Source organism: Apodemus sylvaticus, chromosome 3 (genome assembly GCF_947179515.1).
Source record: "Apodemus sylvaticus chromosome 3, mApoSyl1.1, whole genome shotgun sequence".
Classification (NCBI taxonomy): Eukaryota; Metazoa; Chordata; class Mammalia; order Rodentia; family Muridae; genus Apodemus; species Apodemus sylvaticus.
In genome coordinates, this window is record NC_067474.1 from 80,740,260 (window position 1) to 80,768,156 (window position 27,897).

At 37.2% G+C, this 27,897-nt stretch overlaps 1 protein-coding gene across 1 annotated transcript in view; it reads right to left on the minus strand.

The window, feature by feature from the left end:
• Brinp1 (BMP/retinoic acid inducible neural specific 1) overlaps positions 1-27,897 on the minus strand; it is a 140,725-nt gene that overhangs the window by 75,217 nt on the left and 37,611 nt on the right. The window lies entirely within an intron of this gene.

Sequence of the window (27,897 nt, forward strand, 5' to 3'; positions counted from 1 at the left end):
TATTATTATTATTATTATTATTATTTACAGAATACATCTCACTATTTAGTCAGACTAGGCTGGAATTCACCTTATAACTCTGGCTGGTTTTGAGCTCAGGATGTTCCTGGCTCCACATCTCAAGTACTGGAATGACAACTGTGTCCTCAGTTCTGTAACTTCTTCTTATATTTGATTTAGAATTTTAAACTCCATCTAATCCACAAATAATTATTGAGAATTACCATGGTCCTTGGGATACTTAATCAGAGCCACAGCCAGACCCTTGAGTTTCTTGCTATACATCAAGAATACAAAAGTCAGGGGTCATTTTTTAACTAAGTTTTTAATGGAAAAACTGAATTAAATGAAAGGATAATCAAGAGATACAAATGATAAATGATGATTGAGATGATTATTTTTACTCATTTTAGTTCACAAGAGCAAAAACCCCATTCTTTTCTAATTATCACACCACCTCTGTAAGACTGTATTACTATTCATTTCTAATTCCTTTTGTAGAGACAAGATCCCAAATCTACTTCCTTGCCCCTCACTCTCCCTAGATTGTAAATGTATAGATAGAAACACAGATAGAAAATTTTTCAGTTAATTCCAGATTTACACAGATTTAATCAGTTGAGTGATGTTCTACACGGAAGGATTTAGCATAAGTTTGAAAGAAGGGATGAAGTAGTATATTGGTGAAAGTACGTAGGAAAAGTAGGAAGACAGCAAGGGAATCCAGGAGAGAAACAAGCAACAGACAGGACCTGGCACAAAACTACCTGAGACTCAAGACTTTTCACAAAGAAAACGTTGGTGCCCAAACTCATTTTAATACCATGCTCATTTTAATAAGGGAGTTCACATTATTCATACATTTTGGAAGTAACAAGGCAATTCTCTGAAAACCATGTGGAAAAATATAAATAATTCCTTCCACTTAATGTAGAGATGATTAAAACAAAGAAGCCTTGAATTCACGGCTGCAAATATTCTTAAACCTGCTACAAATCCTGGGCTTCAACATTGGAAAAACCATGCTTTTCCTCTGTACATCATTGCATATCTACAAAAGCAAATGAATAGTATTGATTTTTGACTATTGTTATGAAGATACTATGAAAGACAGTGGGACAATGACTGGAAATCACAGCACATTAATCTAATGTGAAACATTGTATTATAACTTTATCTCCTTAAAACTTTGTAGACACAAATATGTAATCACTACAGATAGTTAACTGCAGGTAGTTAACAGGAAAGATGCAAACTAAGACAAGAGCAGAGGCTTAATAGGATTTGGCTCAGGTTTCTTTAGCTCTAATAGCATCTTGCATTGCTTCCAATAATGCAGCTTCCCTGGAGTGACTGTTTCACTGACCTGCCCTGTTTACATATGTTGGATCCCTTGAGATAAATACAATAGTCAGGGGAGAAGTAAATTGAGACCATATAATGATGAGAACCAACATTTATTGAAAGTTCTCTTTCTCTCCCATCTCCTTTTAGAAAATGGAAGAGATAAATTAGATAGATGAAAACAGAACCATGGGGTAAAAGAAAAAAGAAAATCATTAGAACCATCTGGAATAAGCTCTAGTAATGTGGTGGTGGTATCTGACCCTTGACTCACAGGAACTTGAGTTCAGAAAAAAGCTTTGACATCAGAATTCATCTGTGAGCCCTAGCAGCTATGCTCCACAGCAGCAGAAGGAAGCAATTCCTATGATTCTAAAAAAAGTTCAAATTTCAAGGCAATATAAGATCATAAACAAATATGTAAGTCAATCAAGTATAATCAATAAAACTCTAAATGGCATCTATAATCATAACATAGTATCCATCCTGTGGAAGCTACAGTCCATCCAGGAAGGCAGAGCCTTTCGAGATTGTTGTAAAATTAAGTTACACAGGATGTATAAGGAAGGATATGAGTATTTTACGGCTTTAAGGAACAGTTCTGAGAGGAAGTCATGTGAATACTCTAGTTTTGAATTTTTAATGTGGTGTTGACTACAGCTGAAAATATTATCCAAGTAGATAAGAGGAGAGCAACAGAGTCAATGATTATTAAAGTTAGAATTTAATCCAGGAACATCAAAGTAGAAAGTGAGGAATACAGGAGTTGATCCTCGAAAGGCTTGATGCAGTAGTGTAGAGGAATACCAGGACAGGGAAGTAGGGTACAACTGATTGGGGGAAGGAGAGATGGCTTATGGGATTTTCGGAGGGGGAGACCAGGAAAGGGGGCAACATTTGAAATGTAAATAAAAGTATACCTAATTAAAAAAACAAACTTATTTTGGGGTTTGCATTTTCATATGAACTTTTCTATATTAATATTTATCTATACACAAGACTAAGTTAAATTGCTGAGGATCACTTTGCTAGTTTATTGTAGCAAGCTGCTAATGTAAATACACTGACTCCTTAGTCCCACTTTGTACTGGCTGGTTTTGTGTGTCAACTTGATACAAACTGAAGTTATCACAGAAGAAGTAGCTTCAGGTTAGGAAATGCCTCCATGAGAGCCAGCTGTAAGGTATTTCCTCAATTAGTGATTGAGGGGGTAGAACCCTTGTGGGTGGTACCAACCCTGGGCTGGTAGTCTTGGGTTCTAAAAGAGAGCAGGCTGAGCAAGCCAGGGGAAGCAAGCCAGTAAGAGACATTCCTCCATGGCCTCTGCATCAGCTCCTACTTCCTGACCTACTTGAGTTCCTCTCTGGACTTCCTTTAGTAATGATCAGCAGTGAAGAAGTGTAAGCTGAATAAATACTTTCACCCCAACTTGCTTCTTGGTCATGATGTTTGTGCAGGAATAGAAACCCTGACTAAGACATACTACTAATGTAAATAGGGAAATAACATATAAAGAACCAATATACATAGATAGGTAGATAGATAGATAGATAGATAGATAGATAGATAGATAGATAGATAGAAGAGTAATGCAACCCACAGTGAACAATCAATAAAGCCATGATTAATTTATTCTTTAACAAAATTCAGTCATTGGGAAACTCACTGGGTATATCTCTAGAAACAACTATAACTGTTGCTTTTGAAGAGAATGTAATAGAATCCCACTTTTAGTCCCCAGTTAATCTTTCATGAAGTAGGTGCAAGACTTGTCACAAGTAACAGCACATAGAATCAAAACTATGTCTTAGGGCTATTTTAAAAGTTTGATTATGGAACTGGAAGTGTGGCTCAGCTGTCAAGAGAGCTTCCCACCCTTTCAAAGGCCCAGAATTTGGTTCTTGTACTTATTAGTAGCTTATAATGACCTGTAACTCCATCATAGGGGACCTTGATGCCTATGGTCTCCATGGGCATCAGTATTCATATACAGACATTTATGTGCATGCATGCATTCATGTATACACACACACACACACACACACACAAACACACACACACACACATTAAATAATTATAACCAATAAAATACAAATCTAGAAAGAAAAGGAGGGAAAAAAAAGAACAACTACCTTTATGCCCTGGATGCCTGGTCAGCACTATGACAGCACTCTTGGTCCTTGTCTGGTTGCTGAATAAAGTTTACAAACTGTGCTCTGTTTTTCTAGTAACAGTTGTAGTAAAACAAAGGGAACTAACCCTAAAATAGTCTATTGATATGTAGAGTAGGAAAGGAGGGGGTTCAAGAATTCTGTACAAATTGAAGTTTGAAGGAAATGATATTTGATCAGACAAAGATGGAGGAAGGGATTTCAAAAAGCATTAACTTGCTTTTGCAAAAATGAAAGAAATTGAGAATGAATGGATTATACAAAAGGAGATGAGGATGTGAACACATATAAAAGACAAGAAGCAAAAGCAGCTATCTACAATATCAATACATGACTTCTGCGGGACAGGTATTTTTATGTCTTGTCCCTGGGTCTCTAATGAGACTCTAGCCTTCCCAAAGCAGGCATAGGAAACACAGTTGCTATCAGAACTCAGTGTGTCTGTGTGCATGTGAATGTGCATGTGTGTGTGTGTGTGTGTGTGTGTGTGTGTGTGTGTGTGTATCAAACTGTTATTAGTGGTTGATAATTTCAGCCTACAAGGTATGTTCTGCATGAGTGTGTATGCCACGTGTACACAGTCCTGCCTGTGTACTTCTAAGTATGGAGGGAAGAGGGCATTGTCATATTTTTTAGCAATTCTTCTCCTTACTTTTGATTCAGTGCCTTTCACTGAATTTGTAGCTGACTGACCTAGGTAAAATAGTTGGCTAGGAAGCTCTAGGGATCCACCTGACCTACCCTGCCACTCAGTACTAAGACAACAGATTCAAACCCTTACACTTTGTTTATAATTATCCACTGAAGATCTGAATCCAGACCTTCAAACATTTTATGGCAAACATTTTAGCCCTGATCCATTCTTCCTACCTCACAAACATTGTTAAAAATATGTTTTAAAAATATGTTTTTACTTTGTGTGTGTGTGTGTTTGTGTGTGTGAGTATGTGCACAAACACACATGTGCTTGAGCGTGCCTGCCTGTGCAAGGAGGATAATTTGAGGGAATGAGTCCTTTTCTTATCCTATGTGAATCCTTGGGGTTGGCCTCTCATAAAGGTTGGCACCTTTGGTCCTTTCAGATTAGAAAACAACTTGGAATCCCATACTCTACTGACCAAGACTAAAAGTGTTCAGAAAATTATTTATGCAACTCAGTAGAAATTATAAAGATGCATCGGACAGGACTGTGACAGTAACAGGATTTTAGAATTTTATAACTCTTAACTCCCGTCAGTAGATTCTATGTCACCAAGATGCGTTCTTATACATTCAGCTGATAAAGTGAGTTATGCATCCAGTTTTAGTGTATGCTATTAGTCCAGCCCTTAAGATTAAGAAGTAAATAAAATTGATTTTTACAGTCTTACCTTAGCACAGCTTATATGAGTGTAAGAACAGGTATGTATTAAAGAAACTAACATGAAGAAGATAGAAATGTTCAGACAAACAAGGAAAGGGGTGTTTGGTAGGTCGATATTGTGGCTAAGCTATTTGAAGAAAATAAAAGAAAACCCATGGAGCCATCTGGTGGTGAAAGAATCATCTCCAATGAAAGAACAGTGGTGCAAAGATCCTGAGGTAAGAATCGATCTGCCTTGTAGAAAGGAATGTCAAAGATGGAGCAGAGATGAGAAGGGGTAAGACAAAAGATGATAACAGAAAAGCCAACTACATCAACATTTGGGACTGTAAGATTACAGATCTTGAGAGACTCTGCTAGCTTTGGTAAAAAAGAAAAAAAATTAAACTGGACTCGACACACTACACAGGCTAGGCAAGCACTCTATCACTGAGCTCATTACAGTTCCAGTCCTCATTATAAATTGGAAAACATATAAAAAGCTAAGAAAATATTTTTAGTCAATCAAATTTGACTGTATTTGGCAAACACTTTAGCCCTGATCCATTCTTCCTCCCTCACAAACATTGTTATTTTTAAAAATATGTTTTTATTTTGTGTGTGTGTGAGTGTGTGTGTGTGTGTGTGTGTGTGTGTGTGTGTGTGTGAGCATGTGCACAAACACACATGTGAGGAGTAAAGCAGTTTGAGAACTGTTTTCTGGAAAGGAGTGAGTATGTTTTAAATTCACTGAGGATCTTTGACAGTTGCTCAATTCCATTCTTGTGCTCTGGAACAGACATAGGTAATATGTAAACAAGTAAGTATGGCTTATTATAATAAAACAATATTTACAAAAAGTAAGTGGCAGGCCAGATTATGCCTTGGAGAGTGTATACCCTTCTTTTGAATGCTTCATTTTGATTCCATTCATAGCAGACATCAAATTCAATTTGCCTAATTCATGGATTGGAAAATGGACTGTCAAGTACCTTAAGTTATAAACCCAAGAAGAGAGGAAGAAAAAGATTAGAATGACATAATCAAAGCCTGGGGCTCATGATTTGAGGTACTGGTGACTTCCCATGTACCATGCCACCTGAGAACAAGTAAGATAAGATGAAATGAAGCAAGGAAGAAATGTTGCCTATGTGCTCTGCTGGCCCAGGAACAATTTCATGTAAGTGCTCAGTGAATTGTGCATAGCATAAAATAAATCCTTCTTTCTGAGTCCACAGAGCAAGCAAATCCCCCTGGAGGAGAAGGAAGAACCTACCATGACACAGGATCTGCAGAATATGCTCATGCCCAATTAAGCATCTCAGTAGGGTGGGTGAACCAATTAGACTGAGACTTAAAAAAGGATCCTAGATGGAAGGCATGAAATGCCTACTTCAAGACCCATACCATTAGGAGGTCTGAAAGCAGGAGAGTGAATGATGACAGGGACATGGCTTGGAGGAAGAATAGAACCTCAGGTGCAGAATTTAAGGAGAGGCTGAAATATGAAGACTTTCTTTTTAGTATAAACATTGGGTTCACAGAAAAAAACATTCATCTTTAATAACTGATTTTTTACACACACACACACACACACACACACACACAAACTACAAAACTACATTCAGTAATTCTTTGAATATGTGTTTCACTGAAGTGGGAGAAATGATTATAAGATAAGCAGGGATTAGGCTCTATACATTAACAGAGATGCTTCCCCCTCCCATACAGCCATTCATTTACTTAATACACGGACTTTATTGAGGCAGATCACCTTCAGCCATGTCTTCTGCAGCCTAGTGGCTAGAGGTAGAATTTCTGAGCTTTGCAAGCTGACTCTGTCACCTACTATCTACAGACTATAAAATGTAAATGGTTTCTCAGATAGATGCGTGTCAGATTGTCCTAAATCATAAAGCATAAAGCCCACTGCAGGCAGCCCTCAATAAAATGCTAATGTAAAGTTAACTCAATATCATCATTGCTGTTATGATTATCTAACAGGCTCCAATAGGACATCATGGCCATGGTTAGATAGATGGTGAGTGGGAAGAGAGAATAAAGTATAATTTTCATTATAACGTTACCTCTAGACAAAATTTTGAAGAAGGATAGGATTTTATGATTGTAAAATATATTAAAAAGAGTAAGCCTGATTTTTTAAAAAAGTATTTTCTTCAGGTCTATTTCCTCATGTATATGATGGATAAAACCATATGATTCCATAAATTTTCCCATTAAAAAGTCAATCTGGGGGCTGGAATGATCAGCAGGGGTTAATCATGCTCATGTAGAGGATCCAGGCTCAGGTTCCAATGCTCACACGGGGGCTTATAACCATTTAAAACGCCAGTTTCAGAGAATCTGATGCTTCAGTCTGGCCTCCAGGGGCACCAAGAATACACATTTTACATAGACATATACGTAGATAAAACAAACACAAAATAAAAACAAATAAATCTTTTAAAACAGCTCAATGAAATAACACTGGGCGACATCTTGTAAATTGAAAGAGACTATAAAAAGATAGTAGGCATCTGCAGATATTACTTATTATCATTGTCATAAGAAATAATGTCATGTTTCTTTTGCTTCTTTGTCTGAGAAATGAAATGAGAAACAGGTTCTGGCTCTTGTGAAATAACATGAAACCCACATTCATATGGGTTTCTAAGTGATTGAAACAACTATAACCTCAAAATAGGAGAAGGCTGAGCTCTTGCCCATCTAGAAGATTTTATGCCATGTTTGTTTATTGTATCTAATAACTCAGTAGATATAATTCAGAGGTATTTTTCAAAAATCATGAAGATAGAGACGGGGTAGGAAAAATAATGAGTGAGTAAAAGGACTTCATGAACTAAATTTGATCTTTAGTTTATATGTACACACACACACACACACACACATACACACACACACACACAAAACATACCACACCACACCAACCACAGGACTCCCCACTGCATCGCATACGAGACAGAAAACTAACACTGTGTAGGGTAGTAACAAAATAATTGCTGGGACTTTCTGACTAGCTTATCCAACTGAATTAGAGATCTCCATGTTCAGTTAGAAACCTCATCTCAGGAGAATAAGGCAGAGAGTGGAAGAACAGGATGTTTGATATCCTCCTCTAACCTCAACTTGGAGGTGAATGCCACACTCAGATAGGCAAAAATAGTACATTAACAAGAGCATGCAATGTAGAAGCAATAGGAAAAGAATAATCAGTAGAAAAAGAAGTCAGTTACAATGTCACATCAGAGTGGTTCGACGCAATCCTGAATACTGGAGGACTATAAACTTCCAATATCTTTGAGCATGCTTCTATTCAAAAGACAAAAGCAAATCATAGCCAAGAGGAAGGCAGTCAACGAAGCTAGCAGGGTAGCTTGCTTAAAGTCTTCTGTGAGATGTAGAGACTGTGGATTCACTGTAAGTCACAGGCATCTGCCGGTGGTTTCCTAGGGAGACAAAGGCAGAGGATTCTGAGTGGTGGCCTCCAAACAAACCCTCTGGAGAGTCTGCCTGGCTCTAGGCAGACTGGTGTCTATGTGAAAGCAACATTAAATAAAGCGACTGCATGAGCGCCAACCCCATTATAATGTAGGTACTCACTTATCTGTGGGTTTGAATTCATCCAAAGAAACATCTTAGAATATTTTATAGACACTTTACGTCTAATAAATGTTTGTTGAAAGCATGATTGATGGCAGTTGCAGGATGTTTGCATTTGTTTACTCCGGGATGGCTTATCCTTTCAGTTGCATTAACTAATCACTTAGAAATGGAATAAAAAGAAGCCTCGGAGTTTCAGTGTGATGGAGAACTGCTTCAGATATTGTTAGCAGCAAATTATCCCTGGAGATGAACAAGGGGAATCACAGAGGAGGAGGCTACGGACATGAAATCATTGCACTGGGAAGAGAAGGAGGACATTTCTCTCGCCTGCTGTTCCCATTCTCTCCTACAGATCCCCAGCCAGCTCAAGAAAAGGTGAACCCAAGGGCACATGTGAAGTAGAAATGATGCATTTTAACGGACAAGGGTGTCAGTGCCAAAACCCTGCCTGCATTCATGCCCCAGAATGTAAGTGGGAGGGCAGTTTAGGATCCATGGGCTCCAAGTGAATCTTTCTGAGCATTCTGGCTTAGAAAGGACAAAAGGAGAAAAGCAAGAAAACAATGAATAAAAAGAAAGAACTGTGTCTGAGAACATGATTATGAATACTGTTTTGTCATTACAGGTGAAGACGTTGACTTATGTTTAAAGAATAAAATAATCTTTGCTTAGAATTTACATATCCCCTTTCCAAAGTATATTCATCTAAGTAATGATAATTTTAAATTTTAATGTGCTTGCTCATTTGTGCCACAACATAAATGTGGAGGTCATAAGGCAGCTGGCATGGCTTGGTTCTCTCGTTACAGTCTGTGGATTCTCAGTATAGATCTCAGGGCTTCAGGCTTCGTAGCAAGTGCTTCAACCTGCAGAACTTTCTCACTAGCCTAAGTTATGATATCTTTATCTTTGTAGCATTCCAAGAGCAGGTCTCTAAGCCTGTAAGGGAACAAAGGTAAAAGAAAGGAGAGTGTCTACTCCAGGGAACACATACTGAAGTAAGTGGAGCTTAATTCCTCCTTGAGTCAAAACTGAAGAAGCAAAAGAACAGAACTTTGAAGAATCCACAGGGAATGACACACCTTTCTAAGGAATAGACCATCCCCAGAAATGCAAGTGGAATTTTTCATACTGTTAGCAAACACAAGGACACATGCAGCTGATGGGAATTAATATTGTAATAGGAAGCTTAAAACCCACTTGCTTTGTTTCTTAATGAGCAGCTGGTATTTGGTGAAAACCTGTGAGTTCTTGCCCACCTGCTTATTGCTTTGCCACAGAAAAGCTAAACATGAGGGTAGAAGAGCTTTTAAGAAACCACCCAAAACTTTGGTATCATTTTACTCTGGAAGAACTCTAGGCACGAAAAGAGAAGAGTTGTTCACAAAGTTACAGCACTGTCAGTGGCATACAGGTGAGATGAGGATGGAACTGAGATTCAGCATGCCCCACAATTAACATTCTTCTTCCTTCAATTACTGAGATTATGGGTTCTATAGAAGACCCAGTCTTGTACAAGTCTCCATTACCATTTATGCTATCCTCCAAACAACCTGGAAGAAAGAAAAAATGCCAAACTCATAGCAGAGGCTAGGTACCAGGGAACTAGGGCTTACTGGGCAAATCTGCACCAGAATCTGCACCAGGAAATTGAGATTCTCTGATGGTCCTCACCTCTTCTGTGCTGTACTCAACATACCAAGGAATGGAAGAATATGCTTTCCAAATGTGTTACAAGGACACCATACTATCCTCCATCAGACAAATAGAGAATACCAAAAATAAGCTGCCAGAGCAAGACAGATGGTTAAGTTGGTAGAGTGCTTGCATATGATGATTTAAGTTATATCCCAAAGAACCTATGTGAAAATCCAAGTGAAATGCATAGGTGTCTAATCCCAGTCCTGGAAAGCACTAGGAAATTATTAAGCTCAAGGTCCAAAGAGAGACAATGGCTCAAAGTATAAAATGGAATGTGGTTTAGGAAGATACCCAGAAATGATGGATGACTTTTACATCCACACCCACACTTATGCACAAGCACACACTGTCATACATGTACATACTTACATAAACAGTTGTATATAACACATGCACATGCACACATATACATACACACTCACAGAGCAGATGCTTATTTCCTTATATATAGAAACAGAGGTCAGATAATGGTATTCTCTTGAAGGTATTATGGCACAATCAAATAGGCACAGACTTTATAGCTAGACTAATCTGCCTGGAGACACAGCATGAAGCTGTTCATTAGCTAAGAAATTGGGGGCATCTATAATAATCTCCCAATTTCTTTATCAGTACAGTAGAAATATCAGGACTTACCTTGCAGGACTGCTGAAAGGATTACACATAATGAATACAATTAATCTGGCAGTAGTAGCTACTCAATAAACTTTAGCTTTTTATCCTTTGGCAAGGCATTCTAAAAGAGGAGTTTGTCGCATAACACACAACTTTTAATGGATATTTTAAATGATCTTAATATGCCTGTGGGCTCTGGGGATTTACACAAACTGCATATAAATAAAATATTTAAAATTCTGTTTACTCGATTTGTCTCTCCACTGATTTCCAAAGCATCTATTGTGAAAGCATGACTCATAACTAAATATAGATTAATAAAACTTTGGAGCAGCAATTATTTTCCAATTATCACAAATCCCATTAAATATTGCAATTACATGAATTTTCCCTTTCTCACAAAATTTGAGAGCTCTGAGGGACCACAAAGAATGTCTTCATCATTACCATCAATCTTGAGATGGAAATATGAAGATTTTAAGAAAGGAAATCTTCCCAGAGACACTCAACCCTTAGTAGAAAAGCTTGCCTGGAAAAAGAAGTCTTGTTTGTCAAGGTCTCTTTTTATTTTCCTCTCCTCCAGCCCATCTTATTAGGAGAAGAACAAACATTTCCAAAGTATATACTACTGTACTTAATTGCCAGCTTCTTTCTTACTAAAATATCATAGGATTGAGTATCATACCTACTTCCAAATACAGATCCTCACCTATCCCCCTCTTCTGTTCTCTTAAATAAAACCCTTCTGTGTCTCTGCTTTAACTAGCTTTTCTTCAACTTATTCTCTAGACATCCAGTAATATTTTGTTCCTGTATTGAGAAATAGGGAATCTGAAAACATACTTTACTTAACCTAAATATAACCAAGGTCCTTAAAAGCCATTTAATTTATAAATTGAAAGTTTAGTCCACAGATTATATTTGTTCCATAACTTGTTATGCAAATAAAACTTGACTGGATTTCCCCTCAAAGTTTTGTTTAGGTATACATTATCTTTGTCTACTGTTGAACAACATAAATACTCAGCTACCACTACTACTACTACTACTAATAATAATAATAATAACAATAACAACAACAACAACAATAAAACCAAGGACCATTCTATCTGAAATTCTTACTCTTTGGTCCTTGACAAAAACAACATGATGATATTCCTTTATGTCTTTAACATCTGGAGTCAAATTACTTAGTTTAAAGAAATAAACAAGGATGCCAGAATAGAAGATTATAGAATGAGCAATAGATCAGTACATTCCTTAAGATTTTGTTGTGGTGGTTTGTAGTTTTGTTTCAATTTTTTGGCAATCACTTGTGCCTAAGTATGTTTTAAAACTTTGGGACTACAAAGAATATAAAAATAAAGATGTTTCACAGACACACAACCACAAACACTGAAGCAATTTTATGTCTTTCGCCATTGTTTCCTGGGTCCAGCATTGTCTTTGTAGAGACCGAATGACATAGTTCCCATCCCTGTGACAGGGCCAGCAGACATGGGCCTCCACTGCTGTGAGTATAGGGCTTGTTGGTATAATGATGTACATATTTTACATTCCTCCTTTACATAATGTCCCACCCTGTCAATGACTCCATAATAATCAGAGACAGCAGGAGTCTAGGAGGTGAAGTTCTGGTGAATGTCTCAGCAAAATGGTAAAAGCTTGTACTTTCAAGACAGTCCTTAAGGCTGTGGTAAAGAACTCTAAAAGCATAAGTTCAACAACACATAATTTATAAACTATGCAAAATAAAAGGATGCAGTATGAATTATGAGGGGCTTCACAAACGTAATAGAACAAATCCAGCAGTGCTGTGAGCCAACTTGTTAGAAAGAGACTAAGGAAGGAGATAAAGATAATTAGGGTGTAATGGTTCAATGAGATTCTACTCAGCTAAGTTTTTTTGTGTTTATGCTTACAAAGCCATACAAATTCCCGAGTTCAAGGTCTGCCTGAGACAAAAAAAGGTTAGGCCCAGGTATGGAAGAAATGGTACTTTCAGGACTGGATCCCAGTCAGTCAGCTTATTGTTTGTGCTTAGCAGAGGCATGCAGTTCTCTGGATTCTTTACAATGGTAAAAGAAAATGTGTTTGCAGTCTCCTAAGAACTAAGTGACTGGTGTCACCAGGTGCTGATTAATAAGATAAGCAAAAGAATACCTGGCTCAAGTGACTGGTTTGTATGTGATTGTTATGTAAAATTAAAAAAAACTGTGCTTATGACTTGCTAGAGATGAGCTATCCAAATATATATATATATATATATATATATATATATATATATATATATATATATATATATATATTTAGAATAGCAGGAGAGAATTGCTTGAAGAACTGTCTGGAGCTGAGAATAATAGCAAGAGAAAGCAGAACAGGGAGAATGAAGGCTGGAAAGTGGTCAGTCACCAGCATAGCACAGGCCACCAACTTTGACCCAGGATTTGTTGTGTTCCTAGACACCCCTTCTCTCAGAAACCCTCTCCAAGCTGAGGCTGATCCTCAGCAGTACTGGTTGCAGTTTGTGTGTGTGTGTGTGTGTGTGTGTGTGTGTGTGTGTTTGTGTGTGTGTGTGTGTGATGTTTGAGACAAATGTCACCAAGTAGCCCAAGTTTCTTAAACATATGATCGGTAGCCTCTAAGATGTTAAAAATCTACTGGTGCAATTTTAAACTCAACACAAAGGTCAGTTAAATGCATGCTAAAATGTGTAAGATACCAATGACGAAATTACCCAGGTAAAAACTGAAGTAAGAGAAACTGGCCTCTGCAATATACTTCATGATGGGCAAATCAAGTAAGCAGTTTACACGGAATCATAAGTGGAGCTAGTACACCATCCTGTGATTATCTACAGCATCCTTAGAGGTATGTGATTGCCTGAATGCCACATCAAGAAAGAGGATACTACTAATTTTCCTGTGTACTGGGATCTGATGAGTTCGTATTTCACAAGAATATGGCTCCAAGGTCTGAAACAGGAATGACCAGAAATAACTGACAGAAAAGCAAAGCTTTGATCAAGAAAAGAAATTCTGTCTGTCAGCTTTGAGGAACGTAAAATAGCATGCTTGATGAAAATCAGGGAGGTCTCTGTCTTGAAATTTGCTGAAGCAGAATTTGCAAAGATGATTGACATATATACTTATGATTATCCTCAAGGTGGCCAGAGAGTGTCAGGATATTTGCCCTTATTGGGGAGAAACAGTGACTTTCAGGAGAGAAATGTATATGGAAAGGAACTGTCATGTGACTGCTCAGGAGGAGTGGAAACATTCCAGTGAGGATCTGATAATTGTAATGACCAATGACATATGTGTTAGTTTCACACATACAAAGATCACAGTTCTTTCACAGTTTTAATGAGTATTGCCTCTTTTTCCTCTTTTCAGCTCTGGCAGTGGGATGATAGTCTAAAATATGTTGGTAGATAGCACCATAAATTTTCAATGCACCTGAATTTTACCCCATCCTTTCTCCTAAAACATAAATTCTGTCCTCCCATTAAATCATCCTTCATTTTGTCTTCATTCTTCATAGCCCTTTTCTAATTACTAGTAACAAATTATTTATGCTAAACATAAGGCCATTTTGACTATATCCTACAAAAGGCAGTGTTTGCAAGTTCATGTAGTGAATGCTTTTCACAAAATAATTCTCAATTTTCTTTTTTCTCTGTTTCTCTCTCAGTGCCTCTCATTATGTCTCTCATATACATAGACAAATACTCTTTTCTCTGTATGTCTGACTGTCTTTCTCACACACATACAGACACACAAATACACACACAGACACATATACAAATACACTCTTTTCCAGTGTTACACATGCTTCTTTGTACAAATTCATATGTAAATATATTACACACACACACACACACACACATGCACACACACACATATTTGGCATTTGATACAGGTTGTATCAAGTGGCCTATGTATTTTGTGGAATGAAGCACAAATATCACAGTAGCTATTATGATGATGATTCTCATTTTATAGAACAAAATAAGTCTCTAAATACGAACCAAATATTGACTATTCTGTATGGATAACAGATCTTATTTAGGATTACTTTCAACTCAGAATTTTGTCTAGAAAGTGAATTGCCTCGTATGAATCTGAAGTTCATGGATTCATGTTAATGACTCCTAAGCTATTGTATATTTCTCACTTAGTGACTAATTTTCTAAAGTTGTGAGTATTTTTGGCTTTCTTCAAAGCTTCAGTATGACATAAAGAATGTATCTCCGGACAGTGAGAAAATACACTGCAACCTGACCACTTCCTTTGATATGGTATGGAATGAATAACAACTTAAATAAAGTATGATCTTTGATGTATTTCTTTATTTGTAAAAATGGACAGATGAATTTCATCAGTGGCCTTGAAACCATTTGTTTAGAGATGAAACATTTAAGAAACAATATATCCTTCCAAAAACTGAGCAAGAAACACCTGGCAAAATTTCATTTCTAATTTGACGCCAAAGCTATGAGAGTGAGTATAGATAAGGAACTTAGATTTTCCTGGGGAAAATCCACTAAACAGGTCAAAGTAGATCTTTCTTGTGGGTGGAAGTAGCGACATAGCCTTGTCTTCCTCCTAGTGGCCTACATTATGGGTGAAAGGGCCTAATCTGTGAGCTATTTGACTCAGGTTCTGTCCATGCTTTTATAAAGTAAGGTCCCTAGGACACCCTCCTCAAAGAATGCAGTGAAAGTATATATTAAAATTCAGAAGTAAAAATCCACTCAAATCTTAACAGCTCAGTCTCAGCACTGGCATTTCTAACAAGCTCCCAGGTGGCCTTATAGTCAGTAAAATTGGGTACAACCTCCGTGGTTTCCTCTGCTGTGGACAAACACCACACCTCATTCTCACCATTCCTTCTGCTTCACTGCCTGGAGGTCACTCCTATAGGGCAGTTTCCAGGCTAGTATAGCCATCTCTTATTCTTACAGATCCCCAAATCATAACATACAGTTTATCCTGGGAATGACAATGCAGTTGCTACATTGCAAAGTAAATTCCAGGATCAGGGATTTTTTGCTTTGTTTTTTATTTTTGTTGTTTTTCTCTCCACTTCTAACATTGCCTGAGGTTTATAAAACATCCAATAAACAACCCTTAAATAAGCAAAGACAGTGCCAACGGGCTTAGAAATGGATCTTCTCTCCTTCCCAGCATGCAATGTCTCACATTCCGAGGTACTACCCACAATCAAACAGTTATACTGCCAACACTGTGCCCCTGGTGCCTGGCATGTTACTCAAGACTCTGCTTCCAAATTGCTTAAATATTCAGGGACTTCCTATTTCTATTTATTACATCACCCTGTTTCACATGTACGCCGGGTGGCAATTAAATATTCAGAAGTGAGGAACTTTGGAATTAATCCTTAACACTTTAGTGTTTTCATTTTTCCCCTTTCCAATCAGTAGCATGTCTAATATGCCCAGAGATCTGCAGGAAAGGTGCCTTATGGGGTTAAGCAAAGCAAGTTGTTAGCCAAGACACACAGAAGCACAAATGTTACCCACCTGGTCCCTTGCTTCCACCTTGACAACCTTAAACAGAGTTGCCAAAAGCATCTTCCCCCAAAATGGGTTGGCTCATGGCACCTTCTGCAATTTACTGTGAAGCAGTCACTAATCCCACTAAGAAATATGTACAAAAACCAAAAGTCTTCATTTCCATGGAAGACTTCGCATATTGAGAAGCAGACTTCAAGTGCTCAGCTCTCCCTCTGTCCTCATTCCTGCCACAACATAGTTCTCCACAGATCTGCATATTAACAATAGTCAGTGCTGATACATTATTACGTTTAGAAAAAATATCAAAAGAAGATGACATGAATAATTCCAGAATCCAGGCAAAGGGAAGTATCAACCATAAAAGAGGGCATGAAACTAATTGTTTTATTTACACATTCATCATAGATTTTTTTCCTTTTCTTTTGAAGGAATAATTTGGAAGAATGTGGATTTGGGGATTTTTAGATTTGGAAAGCAGTCGAATGCTTTAAATGGGGCCTAATAGACTATCCTGTTGGAATACAGAAAACTTTGTTACTGAGAGTGATTTGAATTGTGCTAATCTGGCCCAAGTGATTTCAGTGAAGAATTTCAATATGAGGCTTAGAGACAGTTTTTGTGGTATTGTGGTGAAGAATGGGGCTACCTTTTGCCCTTGTATGAAGAGTCTGTCTGAAGCTAAAGAGAAGAGACTCAGATTAATGGCATTAACAAATAAAGCCTCAGAAATGCCCATCGTAGGCTGTTCTCTGGTTAAGTCTCATGAAGACCATTTTAAACAAGCTGAGAAAGGAAAAATATAAAATATATTGTTCAAGTATTAAAGGGGCACAAGAAAGTGAAATGGAGCTGAATCCTGTATTCAAGGATATTAAATTGAATTAAGAGAGTAGTGGCCTTGGGGCAAAATCTCACTCAGCTAAATTTAGGTCCAGGCATTGTAGTACAAACCTTTAATCCCAGAAGACAAAGAGAAGCAAATCTCTGAGTTCAAGGGCAGCCTAGAACTGAGCAAATTCTAGGTGAAGAAAAACTTAAATCCAGGCTTGGTGAACCACACCTTCATTCCTACTGCTTAGGAGACAGGCATGCAGATCTCTGAGTTCAAAACCATTCTAAGGAGCAAGATCCAAGACAGCCAAGCTTAAGCAGTGAGGTAGTTGGAAAACTGAAAGCTGGTAATAAGGGGATTTATGTTCCAGCCCTAGCAAGCAGAAGAGCTAGACAGCTTTGGCCATATAGATTTGGCTTTAGAGTCCAGAATAGAAGGGACCACTGGGACAATTGATGCTGGTTAGCTGGAGCTAAGAAATTTCATGGCGAATAGGAAGAGACCAGCATCACTGAGGTGAAATCTTCTGGGAAGTGTTTTCTGAGAGCATAAAGAAGCTATGTTCCAGAGATAGCCACTGTTAAACTTTGTGCTCCAGCTGTATTTGGTAATATGTAAAGGTCACCTTGGTAGTACTGGTTTTGAAGGCATGAAGGGGTCATGAAGAGTACTTGAAGTCTGGCACTGGGAGAGGTCAAGGAAGGCCATTGGTGCCAATGAATCCTCAATTGCAGTTCATTGGCCAGGTCTGAAGGGGTCATGTAAAAATGTTGACGTTTGGCACCTTGAAGAGAGCCTATGAGAAGCTATAGGTGAAGCCTAGTTACAGAAGAAGACCCCAGTGTGTTGGAGATGTCAGTACCACCATGGGATTATTACCGAGAACAGCAGCAGCAGTGGAATGGATCAACCTGAGCTTAGAGTGCTACAGAGGGCAGAAATGGAGATGTGATGTCAGCCTTTTGGAGGAACCCAGAACATCATGTGAGGATCCCAGAAATTAAAACAAGAAGCTATAAAACTGAAGTTACTTTGGAGACCCCAAGATGGTCAAGATGCCAGAGACATGAGCTATTTGCCTTGAAAAGCTGCTAATTGGAATTAGGACCAGCCCAGGAGAATGAAGTTTGTTGAAGTCAACAGTGATGAAAAAAGGAGTTGGTGATCTGAAGACTGTTTTGAATTAGACATGGAAATGCACTGTTGGGGTTCACCCAGCTGGTTTCCTGTCTTGCCTTAAGAATTATAGTTAAGTGATTTGATGAATCTCAGAAGAGACTTTGAACTTTGGACTTTTAACATTGGTGATACTGCTATAGACTATAGAGACTTTGCAAGTTGGACTAAATTTGTTTTGCATTATACTATGTCGAAGTATGCCCGCATAGTCTCATATGTTTGAACAAGCCTATTGTGACCAGAGATTGGAATATGATGGTTTGTATATACTTAGCCCATGGAGTGGCACTTTTAGAAAATATGTCCCTGTTTAAGTAGGTGTGTCACAATGGGTATAGGCTTTAACAACCTCATTCTAGCTGTCTGGAAGCCAGTATTCTGCTAGCAGCCTTCAGATGATGTAGAATTCTCAGCTCCCATGTCTGTCTGGATACTGCAATGCTCCCTCCTTAATGATAATGGACTGAACCTCTGAACCCTAACTCAGACACTTGGTGAGTAACCATGTATCAAGCAGAATATAAGCAACAAGTGACACTGAACCTCAACTATAAATTAGTATAGACTAACTTTACTTCCAAATATTTTTTGCTCTGTTTACCTTAGCCTTTCTTCTACACAGCTGTGTTTTTCCATCTGAAAATACACAAAAGTACAAAGAGATCCAGTGCATTTATAACCTATCCCATTTCATTTAGAGCTCAAGACAACTACCAATCTTTTATTAATCCATTAACATCCACATTTTGCAAGGAAACATCAAGGAGAAGCTAACAACTAACAGGTGAACTTCCTGGCATGGTTCCACCATGGTCTATAAAGTTAGTGATTGCTTTGTTTCTTTATGAAAGGCTGGAGAGATTAAATCTGAGGAAATAACCCACCAATTGATATGATTTTCATATACATATATATGAAATATGATATATGTATCACTAGGTATTAGCCCACCTTTTAAACAGGTTTCTGCAGAACAACAAAGATGTACTGTCTTGTAGTGATGCTATATAGACAAATAAATGATTTCTTATTCTTAATGATCATTCTATCAGAATTCCTAAAATAATATTAGTGATTATTAAGCTCTTTTCTAGTAGGACTGCTATAAAGTCTTTTCTGATGTCAAAACTTCAATGAAAACTCTGACAGTTTTCAAGTGTCACGAGTTAATTGCTTCTGAGATTGCAAGAAGGCATTGCAACTTAGAGCACATTCCAAGATATTGTAAAACAACTAACCAAAAGTAATAAAAAAGAGAGTTAAGGATGTACTACAGGTACAAGGGTAGAAGATAAAAATTGACTGGGTTTATCTATGAAAAACTTCAATAATACCTTAGTCACAAAATTATGGTTTTTAACATTCAAGGAACCTATTGAGCTAGTGACATAATGAATATTTACCCAGGTGATTACTCTTTATTGATATGCCTATAATCATTTTCTGTTGTAACCTTCTTATTCGATTTATGATTTGAATTTATGTTTGAATTTCTAGTGAAATTTTGTGAAAAAAAGGTGGGGTGAAACCTTGGGTAAACAATATGATCTATTCTCCTAGAAAAGGTGCAAAAGACCAGGGAAGATTACATTGCATACCATTGAGAGAAAAGGCATTGGGAGTAAGGCATTGGGCTTAAAGCATTGGGAACAAAAGCATTGTTACATCACAGCAGGAGGAGAAAGCAAGATTTGGAGAAGAGAGCAGAGAGAACTTTCCAGAGGAAACTTTTTGGAGAACTTTTGTAGAAACTTTTTGATGAACCAAAGCACTTAGAAATAAAGGCTAAAATCACTTTTCTGAATCTCCCTTTTTCTTCCAGTGACTTCAACTAGCAGGAATGCAGTTCCTGCAGAGATAGAACAAAGGCTACATTACTTAGCCCCTGCGCATAGGGTATAGGTGTTAATGGCCTAACCCAGCAGGTTTTAAACCTCAGAATGGACAATATAGTTTTTAGGACTTTTTAGAAGTTATCAGCAAGCATTCAGTATAGCAAGAGAGTTAGAACATACAGAGAACATCACTCTTTAAAGCTACTCCTGCATTTGAGTCTGTGCCTAGCTTCAATCCATTCCAGGTAGGGTTGGCTCCCAGCAACATTCATTCAGGCAAATTTTATTAAGCGCTAGAAGCTATTCTAAGTAGTTAAGATAGACTGATGAACAAAATATTTACAGATATTTTCTCACAAAGCATCCTTTAAAAAATAATCAGCATTATAGCAAGTAATTTAGGAAGTAATAAATATTACAGACAAAGAGAAAGATAAATAGGATAGGAGATTGCACATGCTTGTAGCAAAAGCTTTGTTAAACCAGGAAATCAATGTTTGTGTCATTGATAAGGTGATATCAAAACTTTGACTTGGAACTTGTCAGAAATTGAGCAACAAAGACATCTAGCAGAAGAGCTTTCTAAGCAGAAGGAATACCTGAAAACCTGCTTTAAAGCTTAGCTAATCTTGATTGTCAGTTTGATTAGATGGACAAATACCTATAAGTTAAAGAATGGATACCTTTGGGTATGTCTCCAAGAGTGTTTCCAAAAAGCATTGGATCATGAAGACTCTGAACTAATTAGTAGATTGATTCTCTGATGTACTCAATTACTAGAAGGTAGGGAAAGCTGGAAGGGAATTACGGGTTGGAAAAATTAACTCTCTTAGAGCTAGTATTTGGAATTTTATTATGCCCATATTTTTCCCTGCTATTATATGGCCTTTTCTATGTTTCATGCCCACTATGAAGGCAATAGTCTCCCTTATTCTTCTATGGCCATGCTATTGCTAAATATATTGGGCCATGTGACTGTAGATGAAGCTTTCTGAAAATATGATCTTAAATAATTGTATCTTCTTTAAAACAAAACAAAAACCCATTCTCTCAAACATTTTGAGGGCAGCTTTGCAAAATCTTATACTGCAACCCAATGACTAAATAGAGAGTAGGGGCTGAGACTTAAGAGTTTATAGGTGTTAATATCAAAGAACAGACATTTAGCAAGATGAGCGCTGTTGACAGCTTTAGGAAAATTGTTTTTACAATGAAGCAAATAAGGAGAAAATTTAACTAAAATATTTTACCAACCCCCCTGTATTTGATAAGGAAAGTCGAGGGCAGAGTAAGAAGTAATATGGCTAAGGAAAACACAAAGGCCACACTCCCAACTCGGGAGAGAGAAAGGGGTTGAGGGAAACAGGGAGTAACTACAAGGAAATAAGATTTTGTGGGATCATGGGTTTATGCTAGTAAGATCGGAATATTTTACTGGATTAGCTCTGAGTTTGACAGAACAAATGAGATCAAGAAAGAGAAGAGTATAGGACTGAGCAGCCTCCAGTTTGGACTTTCAATTTTTCAATATGGAGAAGACTATGGTTGTAATGGATCTGGTGGGTAATGGTGGGGGTATGCATGTGAAAGAAGATAAGATAGAACTTGAGTCATTTACTTTCTCCATCTAGAGATGTCTACTGGGAAGTGAGGAAGAAATCTGGAGTTGGGGAGAGGGAAGTTTTGAGCAGGCAATGTTAATGCCTTCATAGCATTCTGACTGCAGATTTATTTCTCTAACTAATATAGTATAATAATTATGCAGTAGGAGCTATGAGGATTTGATAGGAGCACTGGATTTGATAGGATAGATAGAAAATGGGTTTAGAATTCATAAACAGATGTTTGTGTGTGTGTGTGTGTGTGTGTGTGTGTGTGTGTGTGTATGTCTCTGTGTGTGTGTTATCATGTATCAATATGGTAAAAGTAACCACAAATATTCAGTTCCATTGCAGCACGATTAAAAGCTTTAGCTGTAAGAGTAAGTAGGTACTAACAGTACGTAGCTATAGCACTTGACCTAACTTGAGGATTTTATTAAAAGCATCCTAGGGGAAGTAAGATTTAAGATGATACTTGATAAGGCAGTTTGCCAGAGGCACAGAAGGAAAAGAAGTATTTTTAAGACAAAGAGATTTGCCTGGGGGTGAAACAGAAAGGGATATATAAGAAGGAATAAGAAACATTAAAAGGCCACTGAAACTAGTAAGGCAGGGGCTGTGTAGAAATAGTAAGAGCAAATGCTGGAAGGATGGACTGCTAGCAAAAAGGATTCTTCACTCATTTCTTAAATTCTCTAGCCTTCTGATAAAGGAAAGGAAAAGTATAAATGAAACAGTCTTTTGGAATGATGGTAAGCTTATATTGTACAATAATTATTCATTTTGGAGGGTTAATAATATAATTGTAGATTTGTCTTAATTACATGATAACATGTTATTAATGTCTACGTACTTTCTAGTTTGTAAATGTCCTCATTCCATGTAATATCATAACACATTTTAAGGGAAACACTATGATGTCCAAACTTATTTTCCATTTTTTCAGAGTTAAGAGATAATGCAAAGAAAACCAGAGAATGTCAAGAGGAAAAAATGTATTGATGACTAGAAGATCTGAATATAATGCATAAGTCTTCAGATGTGAGTCTATAACTCGAACTCACCAGGGAAACAGAAAAGAAAAAGGGAACATAGGCAGGGAGGGCAAGTAGGAGATTTGATAGAGGACTAGCAGAATACAAATTTTATAAAGAGAAAAATCAGAAAAACTGAGAGGGAATTCCAACTGAGAAAGAAATAGAGAGAACTTAAAGAGAAAAAGACTCAATTTGGTGAGATGGCTCAGAAGATAAAGACTCCTATCTCAATAACCTGAATTCAATCCACAGAACTTACATCGATCAAAATATCCTGTTCACAAAAGTAATTTTCAGATCTCTCTCTCTATATATGTGGGGGGATGAAAACATAAATGTTCATACATCAAAAATATAAAAATATAAAAAATAATAAATGTATATAATGACTGATTTCTTCTATTTTCAGTTTTTACATTTTAAAGACTTACAATTCTTAGCATTATTAAAATTAAAAAATTAGGGAACTAATCCTTAAAAGTAAGTATTATATATTTGATTTGAGATGGGTCAGCTATGCATCCATATTGATGTGACAAATACATAGCATCCATACCAGGCATCCACACATATATGTGACAGACATAAGCTGGATTCCTAAGAGAAGACAGGCATATTATTTATCCTGGATGTTGCTAGAATGGCCCTGGGATGCCACCTGAAAATATTGATTCACTGACTCCCAATAGAAAAACCAGCACCCCAGACTCAACTTGGCAAGCTGTGAAAATGGGAAGAGCAGCTGGGACGCATGTCTAATAAACTTGGCTTCAGATGCTTTCCCGAGATGCTGTGAAGAACTATCAAAGTCAAGGTACAGGAAGAGCAGATTCAGTGAAGTTCTGTTATCTATCCGAGGTTGTCCAGAGAGCTGCAGACCCCTCTGTAACTATTTCATTCTTTGCTCATAACTTATTTTTCTACTCAGTGACAAGCTTCTCAAAGACAAATCCTCTCTCCAAGCTTTATTCTCAGAACTTGGTAAAAAGCTGAGACGGATGATTAAAAAATAAAATAAAAAGAGAAGATGCAATATTCTGAGACTGAAGTACAGACGGTAGCAGGCTAGGAATTAGAAAGCAGATACTGAGTGCAATCGGGTTCTGACCCGACTGAGTCATACACATCCTGTTTATCCTGAGTCATTCCCCAGCTTGTCCAGCCATGGAAACCTTTGACCTTTCCATTTCCTCCCACTAACCAGGTTTGCTCTGTAAATGGCAGGTATTTTCCAGGGAAAGAGAGAATATCAAAAGAATGTGGATAGTAGAAAAGACAGTTGCCCTCTTTTGGCCCAGAGTAATTAAGCCATGGAATACAAAACCATAGAATATGAGGATACATGGAACAATGACAAACCACCATAAAGAAAACAAAAGGAGTGAACAGGTGTAAATGGTAGAAGCAGTGTAGCTGAGAGGCATCTTGGGTAGGGATTACAGACAACAGTCTGAGAGCCGTGTGTTTCTGCCAGTGGGCCTGGCAACATTTCACTGGATTGAACATCAGCAGGACTACATCAGAAAGAGAACATAGATGCATTTTCTCCAGCTTACTATTCAACGGTGTTCATTAAGCTCGGAAGGATTGTACCATCCCCACCTTCCTCACAGTTTGTCTCAGGGAGCAAATAAAATACACACAGAATATTTGACAAAACCATTATATAAATTAAGAAAAGAGAGCTCTGAGATACAAGTAATTTTTTTGTGAAAAATCATAAAACATCAAGGATCATACTAAGCTACAGAGAACAAATGAAATATTTAACTTGTAGGATCTCTCTTTCTCTACGTGTATGCAAGTATGATTTTATACATATGAATATCCACATAGCATACATAAAATATAAATATACTATAAATTGCAGAATATGTATAAATGTACATGTATCTACATATATAAACTATTACATATTTTATATAACTATGACTCAATGGCTATATAATGTGGTAAAAATCATAATTCCATTCATGAATTAGGAAATTGAAGCTTAGAGAAGAAAATTACTGGAAGAAGGCCAACTAGAAGGAAACAAAGAGATTGGATTTGAACCAGCTCTTTCTGAGTATTGACTTTAGTTACCTGATTTATGATAATATTTATATCCTGATAGGTAGTCAAAGGTTATGTTTATCTGGTAAGAATGTTTGTATTTTCTAACAGGTATTTTGGCATACAGAAGTCTACCTTCCAGAAATGTGGTCACTTATCATCCATTAAGAGAAGGTTATCTCTAAATCCTTCACAATTTCCTCCTTCTTTGAGTTATGTATATATTCCTCACCTCCAGTAGACTATGGTTATGAGATATAACATATGTATATTTGTTTCTGCTCATTATTTACTGTTACTAAAGGTTTGGTTGCTAGGGTCCATCAAATAAGAGATGAAAATTTTGGGTGTCCTTATTAGTGAGATGTTCCTAAGTCAAGGAAGACATAAAGTACTTCCGGTATGACAGATTAAATAGTTCTTGCTGTAGCATTGTTATCAAAGAAGTAAGGGTGGTGTTCCCTGCCCACTTCGGTTCTACCTCTCTTCGCAGGAGGTCCTCGGTCCCAATATGAGCTCTTGCCATGATGAACTGACACAGGAAGCCTCACCAAAAGTCACTGGAACTTGACTTTCACAACTAGTAAAATAAACACTAGGAATAAAGTAATTTCCTACTTTGTGTAAGTTCCTCATGTCAGATATTGTGTTATATTCATTAACAGATGACTGGGATGGTACATTCATGAACTTCATGTTAAGATTGTAAGGACCATGTGTGTGTGTAGCATGATCTGGTTAGTTGCATTAAATGTTCCAAAACTAATAAGATTTCTTGAACCAATATAATGGCATTTCTAAGACTGTCATGAAATGACTATACCCCAGGCTAGGTAGATAACAATGTAATGAATATTTGGTACCATAAAGTACCCTGCATTAGCAGGAAGAATGAGAACCAATCAAATGTGTACTTCTGCTATCACCAGGATTCATCTACAACATGATCTGAGAGCTTCTGCACAATACTTCATTTTGAATTTTATTTGTGAGATTATAGTATGTTTACACTTGTCTCTTGGCTGTCTTCTTTTTAAGAGGGATATTCTATGTAGTATAACGCTATAGAATTTCAAACACCACGCTTCTGTACTGGGGTAGGGGATCACAGAGATCTTGTTTCCTGAAAAGAAGTTTCTCCAAGTTATATCCACTGACTTCCCTGTCTGATCATTTTTCCATCTCTGCCATCTGGGTTTCTTTCCTTCTTCATTCTTTCATCCCCTGCATGTTCCTTCATTCTTTTCATTCTCTTGGTCCCTCGTCCTCTTCAGTTATCATTAATCTTTCTTCTCTACTCCCTCCCGCTTTCCTTCTCTTTTAAGCTTCTCCCCTGATGGCAGCCAGACAAAACATCTTTACTGAGAGATTCATTTTCCTGAAATATCTATAACAGTCATCTTAATTGGGTTCTTTCCTAAATACATCTAAAAGAAGGGCCATAACTTTCCATCATAACATTTCCTAATGACAGTCATTTATGTTTAATTATCCAAGCAAGATGTGAATACATTTTAAAGTTTTAATTATAGATAGTCACGGTGAAACCTTCTTTACTTTTATTTCTATGGTTTCATATGTATTAATGTACTTTTCTAAAGTATACAATACTATTCTGCATTTATTCTGACTTAATATATATGAGGGGCACTACAGTATAGATAGACATAAAATATTTTTCCTGAATAAAATGTTTTACTGTGTTCTTTCTGTCAATAGCAATTTTATATTTCACTTTTATAATCAAAAGATTCTATACAATCAATGAAATGTATCATATTTATGCATTAACTGTTTCCATTATTACTTCTCATCCTAAGCAGATTCTCAATCCATACCTCACTGCAGAGTTGCCTGTCGTTCTTCTCTAGACAAGATGCTGAGAGTTGTTATTACTGGGGTAAAGGCATTATACATGATACAAGCAGTGCTTGATCTCCTTCCAAAACAACAGCAAAAATATAAAATCCATTGGGCTTTTTAATTTTTTATTTTCCCCTTTCCACACCCCCTTATAACTTTCATTACTATTACTGTTTATAAAAATATAAGGAACATTGAACTTTTGTGTATTGCCCTGAGTTTTGACTAATTTATGGTGTAAAAACTGCAAATAATATAAAGTTTTACACTTTTTTTTTATATATTTTTTATTTACATTTCAAATGTTTTCCTCTTTTCTGGCCGCCCACTCCCCGAAAGTCACATAAGCCCCCCTCCCTCCCCCTGTTCTCCCACCCACCCCTTCCCACTTCCCTGTTCTGGTTTTGCCCTATACTGCTACAATGAGGGGCCACTCCTCCGTTCTCCTTGTACCTCATTTGATGTGTGGATTACGTTTTGGGTATTCCAGTTTTCTAGGTTAGTATCCACTTATCAGTGAGTGCATACCATGATTGATCTTTTGAGATTGGGTTACCTCACTTAGTATGATGTTCTCCAGCTCAAACTTTCTCCCTGCTCTTACTCTTGAAGCATCCATTATTAACCCCATTTCCATAGTTTCTCCTTTTCAAAGGGTCGTGGAAGTAGAATTATAGAGTTTGTAGCTTTTTGTATCAGACTTTTTCCACTTAGATAATCACTTTTAAGGTTCATGCTATTTGTTGTGCTTATCTGATAGTCCTATTCTCTCACAGTAATATGTGGCATGTATATATAACAGCCTGGGCATTTGCTATAAAAGGACACTTGAGTTGTTTTGTGACATACCCTTCATATTTATATCTTAGTTCCTTATATTATAGATATAAATAGATATATTTCATATGTGTATCCTATATTTCACAGTCCCTTGTCTTCCATCACATTAACTTGTGTAATACTGAGTGGCATAAAAACATCATGAAGGAGACTGAGAATGTGGTCTCACACTTGATTGAAACCCTCTCTTCCTAACTCAACATTTGAAGATATCAATCTGGAAACTTGATGGCGGGAATATTTACACTGTGGGAAACTGGCAAGCACTAACAATCAGACAGTTTCCCAGAGGTGATAGAGGGGAAGAAATGTCAATAAT